Here is a 13322-nt window from a genome sequence, read left to right on the forward strand (position 1 = left end):
ACTGATGGTTTCTTAAGTCCTGTTCAGGGAAGGACAGGAAGAGATCAACACATTCTGCAGGGAATTAATTATATTTTATAGCAGGAGACACTTTCTAACTGTAGGTTTTTTTGACTTTCTGTACATGGGCAGAGTACATTAGACAAACTGCTCTCTGACACTGTCTGATAGCCTGAGTTTTGCATGAAAACCAAATAATTCTTGAAGTTGTCTGTTCCTTTCTCTGCCCATTTCTCAGTCCCTTTATTAAATTCCCTTTAGTACAGTAGTTATTCCTATTAGACTACCACTTCTTTCCATTTCTTTTCAGTTCTTCTACTTTGCCTTCTATGAATCACTCAGCATATAAAAAGAATAAGCAAAATGGTACTTAATAATTATTTCAAAATTAAGCTGTTTTGCCTAGAAAGAATTGTGAACTGAGAAGCATTTACAAGAAATGTGGCACATTATTTGGCAACATAATTTCAAGGGACGATCACATGTATTACATTCTCTTTAAAATAATCTGGGATCCTTTAGGTGCTGGTTCCCCATGTTTCTTATGTGGGTGTCCTGGTTTCAGCTGGGATAGAGTTAATTCTCTTCCTAGTAGCTGGCATAAGCACAGTGTTTGGGATTTAGTATGACAATAACATTGCTAGCACAGTGATGTTTTAGTGGTTGCTGAGCAGTGCTTACACTAAATCAGGGAGTTTTCAGCTCCTCCTGCTCTGCCAGCAGGGAGCCTAGATGTGCACAGGAAGCTGTGAAAGGAAAAAGGAACACAGCTGGCACAACTGACCCCAGCTGGCCAAAGGGATATTCCATACCATGTGACATAATGCTGGATCGTTTACTTCCCCCCCTCCCCCTACCCAGTTCTCCCCCTGTGAACAAAAATTTGTGTGATGCTTATCTCCCTGCCTAGTTAAACCACAGCTCTGACAAATGTTTTTATATCATAATCCCTTCAGTCCTCTCAGAACTAGAGGTCCTCGACTAAAATACCAAACTGTTCCTTGTTAATATTTGTACCTGAAGAAGTCCATGTTCCTGAAGTCTTTTCCAAAGTGTCTTTGCAAAGTAACACATAATGCTTTAAACTACACTGTAAGACATAGACCACATTATTCATTCCTAATTTGCACGTGCAGATTCCACAGCCATCTGTGATGTTCATCTCCCTTCAAATTATGTTCAGCATAACTGTGGCAGGCCATCATCCCACTTGATAACAAAGACGTGTGCTGAGACATGAAACTGAGCATGTTCTGCATGTCCAGTACCCTTTCAAAAGACAGTAACAGCAGACAATTAAGGAAAAAACAAAGATACATGAGAAGTTAGAAGGGACCGATCTCATAACATTAGTAATTGTTTTCTCATGTTTTCTGGGAAAACAGTATCCACAGAGATGAAACAAAATTTGTTTTTCTAAAAAATCGCAAAAAATTTTCTGGAGTCATGGAGAAATATGTTTGTGAACTACTGTGGGAAGTAAAACCTACTATCATTAAAAGTAGGAAAAAAGAAGCCTGTGTGACTTATTGAAGTACAGTCTTTAAGCAATGTTCTGTTAACAGGTTTTTTTCATCATGAAGTTGTCTGTTGTCTCACCTGGAAAGTAATGGTGTTCCACCTTGCTCAATACTGATAGGATTTAACTTCATGTCAAGCATGTTTAAGTGAAGAGAGCAATTACAAAACTCAGTGAAATCCAGAATAACGTGAATAAAAGTTTACCTGTTGAGATAGTCAAGAACTGAATTTTTTAAGACAAAAAAGGTAATTTATTTCACTTGTCCATCTTGATTACTTTTTAGCTATAGCTGATTAAGGGAAGATTGTCTTTCTTCCTGATTAGCTGAATTTGGGATGAATGGCAGACTGGCCTCTGGACCTCAAGCCAATATTTAACTTTAAATAACTACTCACTGCCAAGCTCTGCATAGCTCACTCTACCTGCCCACTAAATAAATTTCTATTCATTTAGAAGCCCCACTAAAATCAGTGAGGACATTTAACATAAAAAGGTTGACAAAGAAGGGCAAAACCTGCATTTTACTAAATAGTATTGATATTCAGTGTCACAATGCCTTTCTGATTGACCTTTCTTCAGTGAAAGGGACAGAAATGCAGAATTACCAAAAGAGTTAAAGTTTTATTCCAAAGAAAAAGGAAAAGTTTTGTAGCTAAATGATCTGTTCTTTTGTAAACCTGAAAGAATTAAAAAAATTGTATGCTTTTGACATGTAAAATAATCCGCAAAGACAGAAAAAGGGAGCATAAAAAATTTATTCCTGAAGGGCTTGTTTGTTGTAGCTGGGTTAAAAGACAAATAGACATCATCTCTTGGGGACATGATGACAACTAGCTGTGCACTATTTTTTTATCCAGGTGCACAGAAGAAAGAAAAGGATTCAAAAGGAAAATGGCACTTCAGGCTGTCAGTCATGCAAATGTTTCTATAGCCAGTCTCCTCCTCTTCAACAAGCTGTTTTCTTGTCAGATATCCCTCCTGTAAGCACAAAAGTTCCTCTCTGTTTTTTTCCAAGTTCCTCTTAGAAGCAAGAGTTGACTGACTCTAGAAGTTGTTGTTTTAAGTCTTGGAGGATTGTATTAATACTTCCTTTTATGCTTTCAGCCTTGTGCACAAATGATTATTTTCCTCTTCATCGGCTGCTTTACCCACTTTAAAGGTGTGCAACTGGAAGTGACAGGATAGTGACTCAGCTGGAAGTGGAGACTGAGCGAGTGACCGTGAGTGAGTGAAATAAACTCACAGGTCTTGTGCCTCTCACACCGCCTCCCACTCTTTTGGTGACACAACACAGCCAAGAAGACCGTGAGTGGTACAGGAGGTCACAGTCTGCCGTCAGTCACCACATCCCAGGAGCAAGGACGACCTTTCGAGGCCAGCCTTGCTGATCCAGAGAAGGTATTAAAAAAAGAACTTTGTGAGCTGATAAAGCATCACACAACAGGTAAGCTGAGAAATTACTTTGTGCTCAGGGAAACAGTGTTTGCCGGTTAGATGCACTCAATAGGTGGAATAATTTTTTGAGGCAAAAGCTTCGAAGAAGAGAGAACCAGATTATGTAATACTAATTAATCTCTTTCTTTACCCTTTTAAAATATTGACCAATTGATTTTTCTTTAGGCTTCTCTATATCCTCAGATAGCTGATGTTCATTTCATTTGAACGTGCTTTCATCGAGGACGTAAGTCTTTCCTTTTCCGTATACGTGCTTCTACTCCACATTGTGGAGGCAAGTAGGGCTAGCTGGCTTGTGGGGTGCTTTTCAGTGCAAATAAAAACACTGCTCTATAGCTTTACTGGATCACCAGCATCTCTCAAACCTTAGATATGGCTTAACTTTCAAGTAGTACCAGAGGGCATTTATATTATAGCTGTATTTGGGGATGGAGTCACATCTGAATTCACAGTATAATTTAATAAAACACAAGTGGCAGATGGAAAACCTTGTCCTTTATTTTGTGTTCCCCCATGCAATTTATATTTTACTCAAAAGAGCAAAACCAAAAACTTTGAAAGTTTTTTCCCCACACTCTCCTTTTTACCTGTGAAGAGAAAGGTGAAACATTACCTTGTAGGAATTTCTATGAGTGTAATAGAAAGGAGCAGCATTCTTTTTTTTTTTTTTTTTGCTAGAGGTTTTTGGGCAATTGATATTGTTTGGTTTAAATTCAAAATCAGATAACATTATCATAATAGGATTCGGTTCAACACGGTTCAGTGTTGATACCTTACACTTTTACTGTAAAAACTTTATTTATTTCAGACCTTTTTCAACACATTAGCATATATTCCAACATTATTTTCTTATCTAAGTCTTGGCTATGCACTCTCTTTTGTAAACTCAGCACAAGCTCATCATGGCCAAATTTCTTTTGATTTTGTTGCCATGTTTCTACGGCCTCTTCTAATTCATAGCTCTTATAGAGGTACAAAATCAAGGATTTTCTGTAGCCTGAGGATTCAAACAAGATCAAAGCTTTAAGATTACATTTGTGGTTGCTAATCTGCTGAGAATGCATCTTAAAATATTTAAATTGTAAGAGAGATTACATGTCCTGATTGCCTATCCCACTATATGCCCACAGAAATACTCCAGTGTCTTTCAAGTCTCTGTTGATGTAGTACAATGTGAGGGAGATCACAGCATCTACTGTTGGTAACAGCCTTGCACTGCAGGTGATTGTTGTATAAGTACCTGTGTAAAAAGTTAAGTGGCCATTTCTACCTGAGGAAAGGAAAATGTGCAAAACTTCAATTTTCCTCTCAAGTGTTACTTCCATTGCAACACATATTGGTTTTGTAAGCAGCCTGGAAAACCTTGAAATACAGCCAAAGTTGATCACTCTGTCTTTCTCTCATAAGTGCGTCATTTTAGTCCAAATTTTTTTCATATTATTGTCTGCCATGGGATAAGTTGCTACCACTTGTGCACCTTGAAAAATGTTTAAGCATTTGTGCCCTAAAAATAGGGCATAACATGCTAAAACAAACAGATCCTGAAATTATGTGACGTTCATAATAGTGCCTAACAACTTTCTTATCAGAGTAACTGGCTTTGTCTCTGCTCACACAGAGCTGTGAAAAACAGTTAGACAATTGATGTGGTCACTGACCATTTGCAGCAGAGTGCCACAGTAGATTCATGCTTGTTTTGCCCTTGTGTGTCGCTTTTACAGATCAAAAAAGTAAAAAAATTACCTTAGACTGGAACACCCGTCCATGCCATTGTGATATTTACAAGCTCTTTCAGAAGCCCTGTGTGTATCCATATATACAGATTGTGATAGGGTATTTTGTGGAGGTTGTTGACAGTGTATTGAATCAGAACAGACACAATGAGCATGGCTAATGGGTAGAGGAGAAAAAAGAAAAAGCTGTGTTTTGTCGCAGTATGAATGCCACATTTTTCCAATATATATTGGAATATTTCCAAAATCCTGTATAAATATGAGGGTTTTTTCCACAGTAATACCTGCTGTAGGTATGTTGGTGAAATTCTATTATAGTTACTCTAAATATACTTATATATCTCTCTATAAATTTATTTGTAAACATACAAATATCTTTTGTGGTTAATTTTCCATCTCTTCTGGTTCAGACTGAATTTGCTTTTCAGCTGTATGTCATAAAAATTAAAAATTCGTGTATCTTAAGTGAGAGAATGGCAGTGCTTTAGAAGGCATGTGAAAATTGTCATAGAAAAAACCCCGAATTTTTCCCTACTCTGTTGTGTAAGGTCCGCTTTCTAAAACAGCTGGGTGTTTACAGCAAACTGCAGACAACAAATCCGAGTGTAAAAATAGTGTAATGTTACACTGACATGCGTTCATGCTCTGCAGATGCTATTCTCATGAAACGTTACTGACGTGGCTGGTGCCAAAGCACTTACTGAAATAACTGCAAGGTCTCTTAAGCCCCAGCTATACCGTGCCAGTGCAACATTGCCTTTGAAGTCAGGCATTAGTCACAGCCTCAGTGCTCCTGTTGGCTACTCTGTGTACCTTGTTGATGTTTCCTGTGGAGCCCTGCATGAACTGAGTTGTTCTCCTGCAGCTATGAGGGAGGTCGGAGACCTGGCTGACAGTAACATACACCGGGCTGGGAGGCCAGAGAGACAGTTTTTGTTCCCGGCTTTGCTTCTGTGAGCTGTTGTGTGACCTTCAGTGAGTCACTGTGGTGGGTTAGCCTTGGCGTGCAGCCACGCTCCCACGCAGCTGCTCTCTCACTGCCCCACCGCGGCAGTGGGAGAACAGAGGATGAGAAAGGTCAGGGATCAAGGTCAGGACAGAGAGATCACTTACCAAATACTGTCTCAACTTTTTTCAAATTTTTTACTGTTTTCAACTTCCAGTAAATTAATTTAATTCATTGCCAACTAAAATTAGGGTAAGATGGTGGGATACAAAGACAAAAATTAAAACAATGTCTTTCCCCAACTACTTTACCAGTCTCAGCTTCACTACTCTACCTCTTTTCTGCACAAGACAGTGCAGGAGAATGGGGAATTAGGGTTGCACTCTGTCTGTAACAGAGCCACTGCTTCCTTGTCACACCATTCCCCTGCTCCAGCATGGGTTCTTCACACAGAGCACAGTCCTTCATGAACTGCTACAGCACGGGCTCATCTCCATGGCATGAAGAGTGTAGACCTGTACACATGGGACACCTCCTCCTGCCCCTTCATCTCAGACCTCAGTGTCCATGATCCTGTTTTACATATCTTCATTTTTCTCTCCCCCTCCCTCTTGTGGTGTTTTTACCTTTTCTTAAATACTGTAACCACACATATTGGACACCTGCACCTGACACAGTCTTGTATCTTCTTTTGCTTTGCTTCACTCTTCCTCGCTCAGTTATGATTCCACTCTTTTCTAAAATGTTTGGAAAGTACAGAGAACTTTGCACCAGTGTTATTTGATTTCATGACTATTGCAACTGAAGTTGATGGGCATTATTTTATTTTTTTATTTATTTTATTTTATTTTATTTTTTATTTTATTTTATTTTATTTTACTTTATTTTATTTTATTTTATTGAGAGCCACAGGTACTTCCATCTCTCTAAAACTGAAATCTTCTTATTTTGGACAGAAGTCGTTGAAAGTTATAAGCTTTCCTTCAATTAGAAATATGTCAGATCTGGAGATTTTTAAAAACAAATGTGCTGCATGATGTTATTTGTCAGACACATACTTGCAGCTACAGCTTGCCTTTACTGAAGCAAATTATAATGGTATTTCAGTTCCTTTTTTCCCCAGTTTTAGTAACTACTTAGGTGCTGCTCATTATAAAGGGACATCTAAATGGGGTTCAGATCCAGGACCCTGGTCTGCTGCATTCCTGCTGAGCAGCCTGCAACAAACTGCTTTGAGGTCTTGGCAAATGTTTTTGGGCTTTGGAAGTGCAGGAAGATGTCTGTGTGTGTGAGCATAGTCCTGTTCACTCTCTTGCATCCTTGTGTTCTGACCTGGGAGCAGTACTGATCTTTGGGCATCAGCTCATGTCACCTCCAAAGGAGAGAACTGAACAGGGAGCAGACTGAAGCCTGTCTCAAGCTGCAGAACTAGTTTAGTGTAGAAAATATTAATATATATAGCATTATGTCAACGGTGCAACACTGCTGGGTTGTTCCCTAGACAAGCTAGAAGCATCTGCAGCTGAGGTACTTAATGGAGGCATCTAGTGTATCAAACTCCTAATCAAAATATAACATGTTTTTAAATCTTGCAACCTCTAAGACATGTTAGGCTCAAGGAAATCATGTTGGTGCTTGAATTTAAGACATGGACAGGATAGCCTCTTATCTTGGTAGAGACACTTAAAAGTAAAATAATCTGAGACAACAGGACTATACAAATGCCATGAATTCACTCTAAATTGCTAAAATTCATCCAGAATTTGTAAACCAATATTTATTACAGTAACAACTTGGATGTTTGTCCCAGTGGGGAGATAAGAACTCTTCACAGTAGAAAAGGGGTAAGCTGGAAACTAATGAAATTCCTCCTATTGCAATTCTTGGCAGCTTTTTGCAGTCTTGAAAATGTCCTGACTGGCACCAAACATGATGTGTTGGCTCACTGCTGGATAAGAATGACTATTATGTGCCATGGCTGAGGTGAATTAGAATTATGGTGGAGTAAAGAGTAAACACCTGCAACTTAAGTATACTTTATATTATATATCCAGTACTATATACACTAAAGTCGTATTTCACTTTCACCAGAGATATTCTTGCTGCTGCTGCTGGCTCAGAAAAATGCAATAGTCTGATCTTGGCTCTAACAAGATGATTTCGTTATGTAAAAACAGGCAGTCTTGAGAGGAATTCCAGGCCTCCAGGCATCGAAATTCAGATCCTTCTGATCTCAGTGTCAAAACATTCACTAATATCAAGGAGTCCCTGATCCTCTTGTTGAAACCTGATGACTTTATTACAAATCTCTCTTTGGAGAAATTTTCTCTGTGCTTCTTGTCCAGTGAGCGATAATCATGTTCTGTGTACTTCCTGTTTCCCACCTTTCACATCTGGCAGCTGAATTTCAAATCCCTTACATGTACTTCTTTTCCTCTGTCTCAACCAGCTATTCATTTTCCAGTTGTCCTTTTGACAAAAAATTCTGCTTCTATTGTAAGCATGATTTCCTCTAACGTTTTATTTTGCTCAGCAATGACAAAGCTTTCCCATAGGCTTAGAGTGTTATTTTATCTACTGTGTTGGCTGGACTGTTGTGTCAGTTTGGGCACAAAAGTTTGAAAATTATATTTAAAGTTGAGGTATAGGTGAGATGTAGCTGGAAGGGAAACAATCTGAAGTAGTGAAAAAATACAATGTACGGGAAAGTAACAAATCTGGCTGAGGCACTTGGTCTTTTGACTTTAGGTCTTGGCATGTAGGGGGCACCACTGCCCTAGCTAAAAAGCCTCAGCTCCAGGAGACTATTTCTATTTTATACTGCCATCTTTGAAATAATAGATAAAAATATTTATTGTCACACTGATGGACATTGCATGGAGCAATCGTTAGCGCAGCTGAGAAGTGCTTTTCAGAATGCAGCAGCAACAGCAATTTTCCCACTTCTCTTTGTCTCTACATATGGAGTATGTAATTTTTCATATCAGTCTTTATGCAGTTATCAGATCGATAGGCTATTGGTTTCAGTAAGTCTCCTGCAGCAGCTTCCATAACTACAGCACTCTATGCCTGGTATTTATCATAATAATTGGGCTTATTTCTTAAAATCTCTGTTGCAGAAAAGGAGGAAGGACAAGATCTCCCCCTCTGTCCTTAAACTTCAAAGGCTTTCTTTGAGAGAATGCCACTGGAGATCTAAGTAGTAATTCTGAATTGTTAAATTAAAGGTAAGTCTAAAATTATTTTTGATAATCTCTTTAATAGTGATGAATCTGAATATAACTAGGAAGTTTATCTTTCCACAGAACTGTGTTCTTCAAACACCTGATGTCAAAAATGAGATAAAATGTTTATCCATACACTCTTTTGTTATTGTGGGTATTGAGGGGTCTTCTCTGGATGGTGAAAGAATTGCCTTTGTGGCAGCTCTAAACAGTGTGAGCCTCTCGTAATAGAATCAGGGCATCCTGGAACCAAAGTCACTTGGTATTCTCTGGACTTGTACTGAGAGATAAGATAAAATTTCCATTGATTTTTGGTTTGCATCTTATCTTCCCAGTTTATTTCCAGGTGTAAAATGATGAATATGGTCCCAGTCTGTAACCTCGCTTCAATTAAATGGATGGCATCATTACCAGAAGTTAGTGTTGGATTTGCTAAAGACTGAAGAGACATATTTTCTCCCTTCTCAGACATTTCTCATTTTCTTTCTGTTTGCAATGACTGTGTATGTTTGTCAGTAAGACAGTTTCTGTTAAAGTGCCTGGTGTCTAAATATGAAGTCTGATAGGCATTTTTTCAAATGAGTTTTTACTTCTCATAACATTCATATAGTACTAACAGGTTTTTAAATTATTTTAAGAGTAGTTCCCTTCTTGAAAAAAGAAAAGAGAGATGTCTTTGAGGCATTTAAAATAACATGACTAGTGTTTAGAGAACAAAGATAACAGAATGTACAAGATGATCTCAAACTTCTATTGCTCAGGAGCCTCTGTTCTGCTATGTCAAACCTCTTCCCAGTGATGATAAGTTTGCAGCCTTCTGGTTTTTGTTACTTAAGGATGGTCCACCTGCACCACTTGTCCTGTTTGACATGACCCAGAACTATTTCCTGTGGAGCAAGCTGAGTACCTGACATTGCTAAAGAAAAACCCGTGATAAAGGATTGGTTGTAAGTAATAAGAGACACTCTTAGATGAACTAAAAAGCAATCGACTGCAGGGAAGTAAAAACAGTGTGTGAAAGCTGTGCTACTTGAGGATGACAGTGAGGTTTCTGGCTTCATCAGTTTGTTTTGTGACTTTGGACAGGACAGTGTTGGCCCCTGCCATACCCAGGGAAACCAAACTCCCATCTCCAGAGTAGGACACTATTCATTCTGCAAGAAGGAGCATGATCCTCTCACTTCTCTCTACATTTCAGAGAAGGAGATAGCGTAGGCTTTCCTTTTTGTGAAACATTTTTCAGCCCTTTGAATAGAGTGGGAAATTGTGAATTTCAGACAGGTACATCTATCTTTGTAAGCCTTCACTATCAGCAGATAAACACACTTCTGGCTGCATGCACAGCAATATTACTTGCCACATTCACTAGAAGTGTTTTTAGGTAAAAAATTAGTACCTTGTTATGTTAAGATTGATTGCCATGTAATCTTCCATACATATATGCTGCTAAAATACCATGATTTGGGTTGCCATTCTTCCATAAAAACTAGAGAAGGTTTTCACATAAGCATTTGCTGTTGTATTGACAGGTGGTGAAAAGAGCTACATGAGAAAGTACAGTGGGGACCTATCAGTTTGCTTAGACTGTCTTGTCTTTCCCTTCCAGGTCTCAAAGGAGTCTTTGACGAGCTGATCCTCACCTGCTAAGGCAGTGATAACACAGGATCTAGGTGGGAACAAATCTTCTTCCTTCATGATATTCACACTAACCGACAGTACATCTCTCTCAGGGGAGCTTAGGAGAAAATAGGAGGTAAAGAGATTTACTGGGATACATGGTCCAATTTGCTGCATTCACAGACAGTTATTTCTGTAATCCCTTTAAAAACACGATCAAGTGTTACAAGGTCACATTTGACCTGGCTAGAAATTGTGATAACAGCAACTTCTGGGATGCTTTCAATTTTTGACTCCTTTTTGAATTACACATCTTTTTCTTATTAACAATCTAAATGTATTCACAGTCAATTTTTCCTGTTCTTCCTCCCTCTCCCCTTGCCTTGTGGTTTAGGCAAAACAGTGCTCTGAGTTGTTCACTGATAATTTTCAGTAATCTTTCCATCTTTCACTTTTATTGCTAACTGCAACTGCAAGGAGAACTATTCCTTCTGTAGGGAAGCTCTGTTAATGAATTGGGGTTTAAAAGTTCTGAGTACTTCTCAGAGGAATAGAAAAACTGCTTAAGGTCAAGGAAAACTTTCTCAGTGCTGTAGTTATGCTATAAGAGTTGCAGTTGTTTGTGGTCATGTTACAGTTCAGCTCAATCTGTGCTCTTAATAGCGTGACTTAGAAGCTAACAAGGTTGTTGCCATGGTGCTGGTGTTGGCACGATGATATTTTTTGGAGGTGGTGGTGAAGTTGTTTCAAAGAAGCCCTGGTCTCATCCTCTGACCTGAATGTCTGTCAGTGGCTGGAGGGCACTAGGTCAGTCTGTGAAAAGCACTGAACATCCCAGTGTCATCCAGAAGGAATATAGCTGTTCTGGTCTGAGCCTGCTCCTTGGCATGAGCCAACGTATGTGAAGGCGATTGGTAAATTCTTTTCGAAAACACACTCCCCATCTGGCCTATAGTGCTAATGTATCTGTGCTCTCATTCCTTCTCACTGTGGAAGACTGACAGGGACGTTCCTAAGGCTGGAACTCCTGTGCTGCAGGTTGGAGGTGATGGCACTGTATTTCTGCAAGTGGAACCCCCAGGTATGCAAGCAAGGTTTAAATGTAGTAAGTCTGGGGACATATTAGTATTTCTTTCAGCACAAAATGAAACTGTGAAACTGTGCCTGCTGGTTCCTCCCTAAGCCTTGAGTTTGTATTTGATATTTTTACTGGGACTATTGATAAATTTGGCTCTCTGTAGATTTTTCCTTATTCATTTTGATTTTAGTTGGTTTTTTGTTTGGGTTTTGTTTGGGGGGAGGGGGGAATGGAGTCCCCCTCAGGCTGTGTTGTGACCTACTGAGTTTATAATTAGAGGCAAACTGAAATAGCACCACCAGAGAGTGCAGCGATGATCTCATTAAAAAGTCAACATTTGCTAATAGAGAAAAACTGATGTTGAAATTCCTTTAGGTGGAAATTCTTAACAAGATGGGTTCACTATAATGATCACTTACATACCTATTAAGGCTGCATTACTTTTTGAGAGTTCATCCGTTTATTGTTGAAATGCTGAATAAAGATGCCATTTCTTTTCTAATTTATCATTTAGAAGTGGTCTCATATGTCATTATCTGCCATGGAAGCAAAAAAATAAAGGGCTTATAAGTTCTGAACTCTTTTTGATACCACAGTTAGTACTGCTGCAGTTTAACCATCAACTAAGATGCCATGATTTGCTACTGAAACAGAAAAATGAAGGGTTTGTAAGTCCTGAACTTTTCTTCATACCACAACTAGTATTGCTGCAGATTAACTGTCTAATACCTACTTTAGGTTGGTTGACATTGTACCAGCTGGTGCCATGATTGCTACAGCTCTTGGGCAGTCCCTGGCCATGTGGCTGGAAAATAAACATCTCTGAAAACATCTACCAAGAATCGGTCCATATTTCTTTTCCACAGGCCCCGCTGTCTTATACATGCTGCAAGAATCCCCACTGCAACAGATGGTTATTGGGCAACCTGTTTTAACAAAATTAAAAAATAATCACTGAAAACAGGGAAAAATAACCAGCTGGGAAGTGAGAAGGTTTAATGAAGACTTAGTGTATTTTGAGTATTTACAAAAAAGGAGGAAAGAGTTTGTCTTGGCTTCATGTTGGGCTGCAGTTTTTAAGGCACTTGAAAGCTTTTTGGTGAGGATGACAAGCTGTAATATCCAGCCTCCTCAGGTAGCTGCTTCATGATATTGTTCTTAGCTACAGGTCTGTAGTGAGCGGAATGATTGATGAAGTAACTTTAAAACCAACTTAGTTTCTGATTAGGTTTACTAAAAGTGAAGAAACTCCTCTGAGCTGTTTGTAGTTTCCATGAAAGATGGGTATAACTCCTCATGGGACTGACTGTGGCTGCCAAACCCAACAAGGCCTTTCAATTTGACCATATAAGCAGTATATGCACTCATATAGGCTGAACTGCACAGTATGTGTCATGGCCCAAGCTGGACATCTGAGTTGAGCACTTTGTGGGACAGAGATTTAATGGGTCAGGAAAGAAGTATGGCAAGCGGTCAAGGGTACCAGGAAAAGGTGGTGAACTAAGGGCTGGAATGAAAGATCAGTAACAGGACAGGATTTCAGAGAAGAAGTAACATCTGAGAGAGCCTTGGAATAAAATGTCTTTGGAGGTGACAAAAAAGGACAGGAAGCACCAGGGGAGAGGAGGTATGGGTAGCAGAGCAAAAGAATGTAGAATGAGAGACCCAAACCTGACTCTTACCTCTTTGATTCCTCATGCAGAGTGGTCTGTGTATGATTTATGTTGTATGATTTAAATTTATCAGG

The 13322-nt window shown here is 39.1% G+C and overlaps 1 long non-coding RNA gene across 1 annotated transcript; it reads left to right on the forward strand.

The window, feature by feature from the left end:
• Window positions 1-1847: 1847 nt before the first annotated feature.
• Window positions 1848-12153, forward strand: LOC109144835. The gene is made up of 6 exons (XR_005603974.1): window positions 1848-2502; window positions 2627-2966; window positions 3143-3203; window positions 8776-8883; window positions 9642-9827; window positions 10487-12153. It is a non-coding gene; the product is annotated as an uncharacterized LOC109144835 (long non-coding RNA).
• The last annotated feature ends 1169 nt before the right edge of the window (window positions 12154-13322 follow it).

This window comes from Corvus cornix, chromosome Z (assembly GCF_000738735.6).
Source record: "Corvus cornix cornix isolate S_Up_H32 chromosome Z, ASM73873v5, whole genome shotgun sequence".
Taxonomy (NCBI): domain Eukaryota; kingdom Metazoa; phylum Chordata; class Aves; order Passeriformes; family Corvidae; genus Corvus; species Corvus cornix.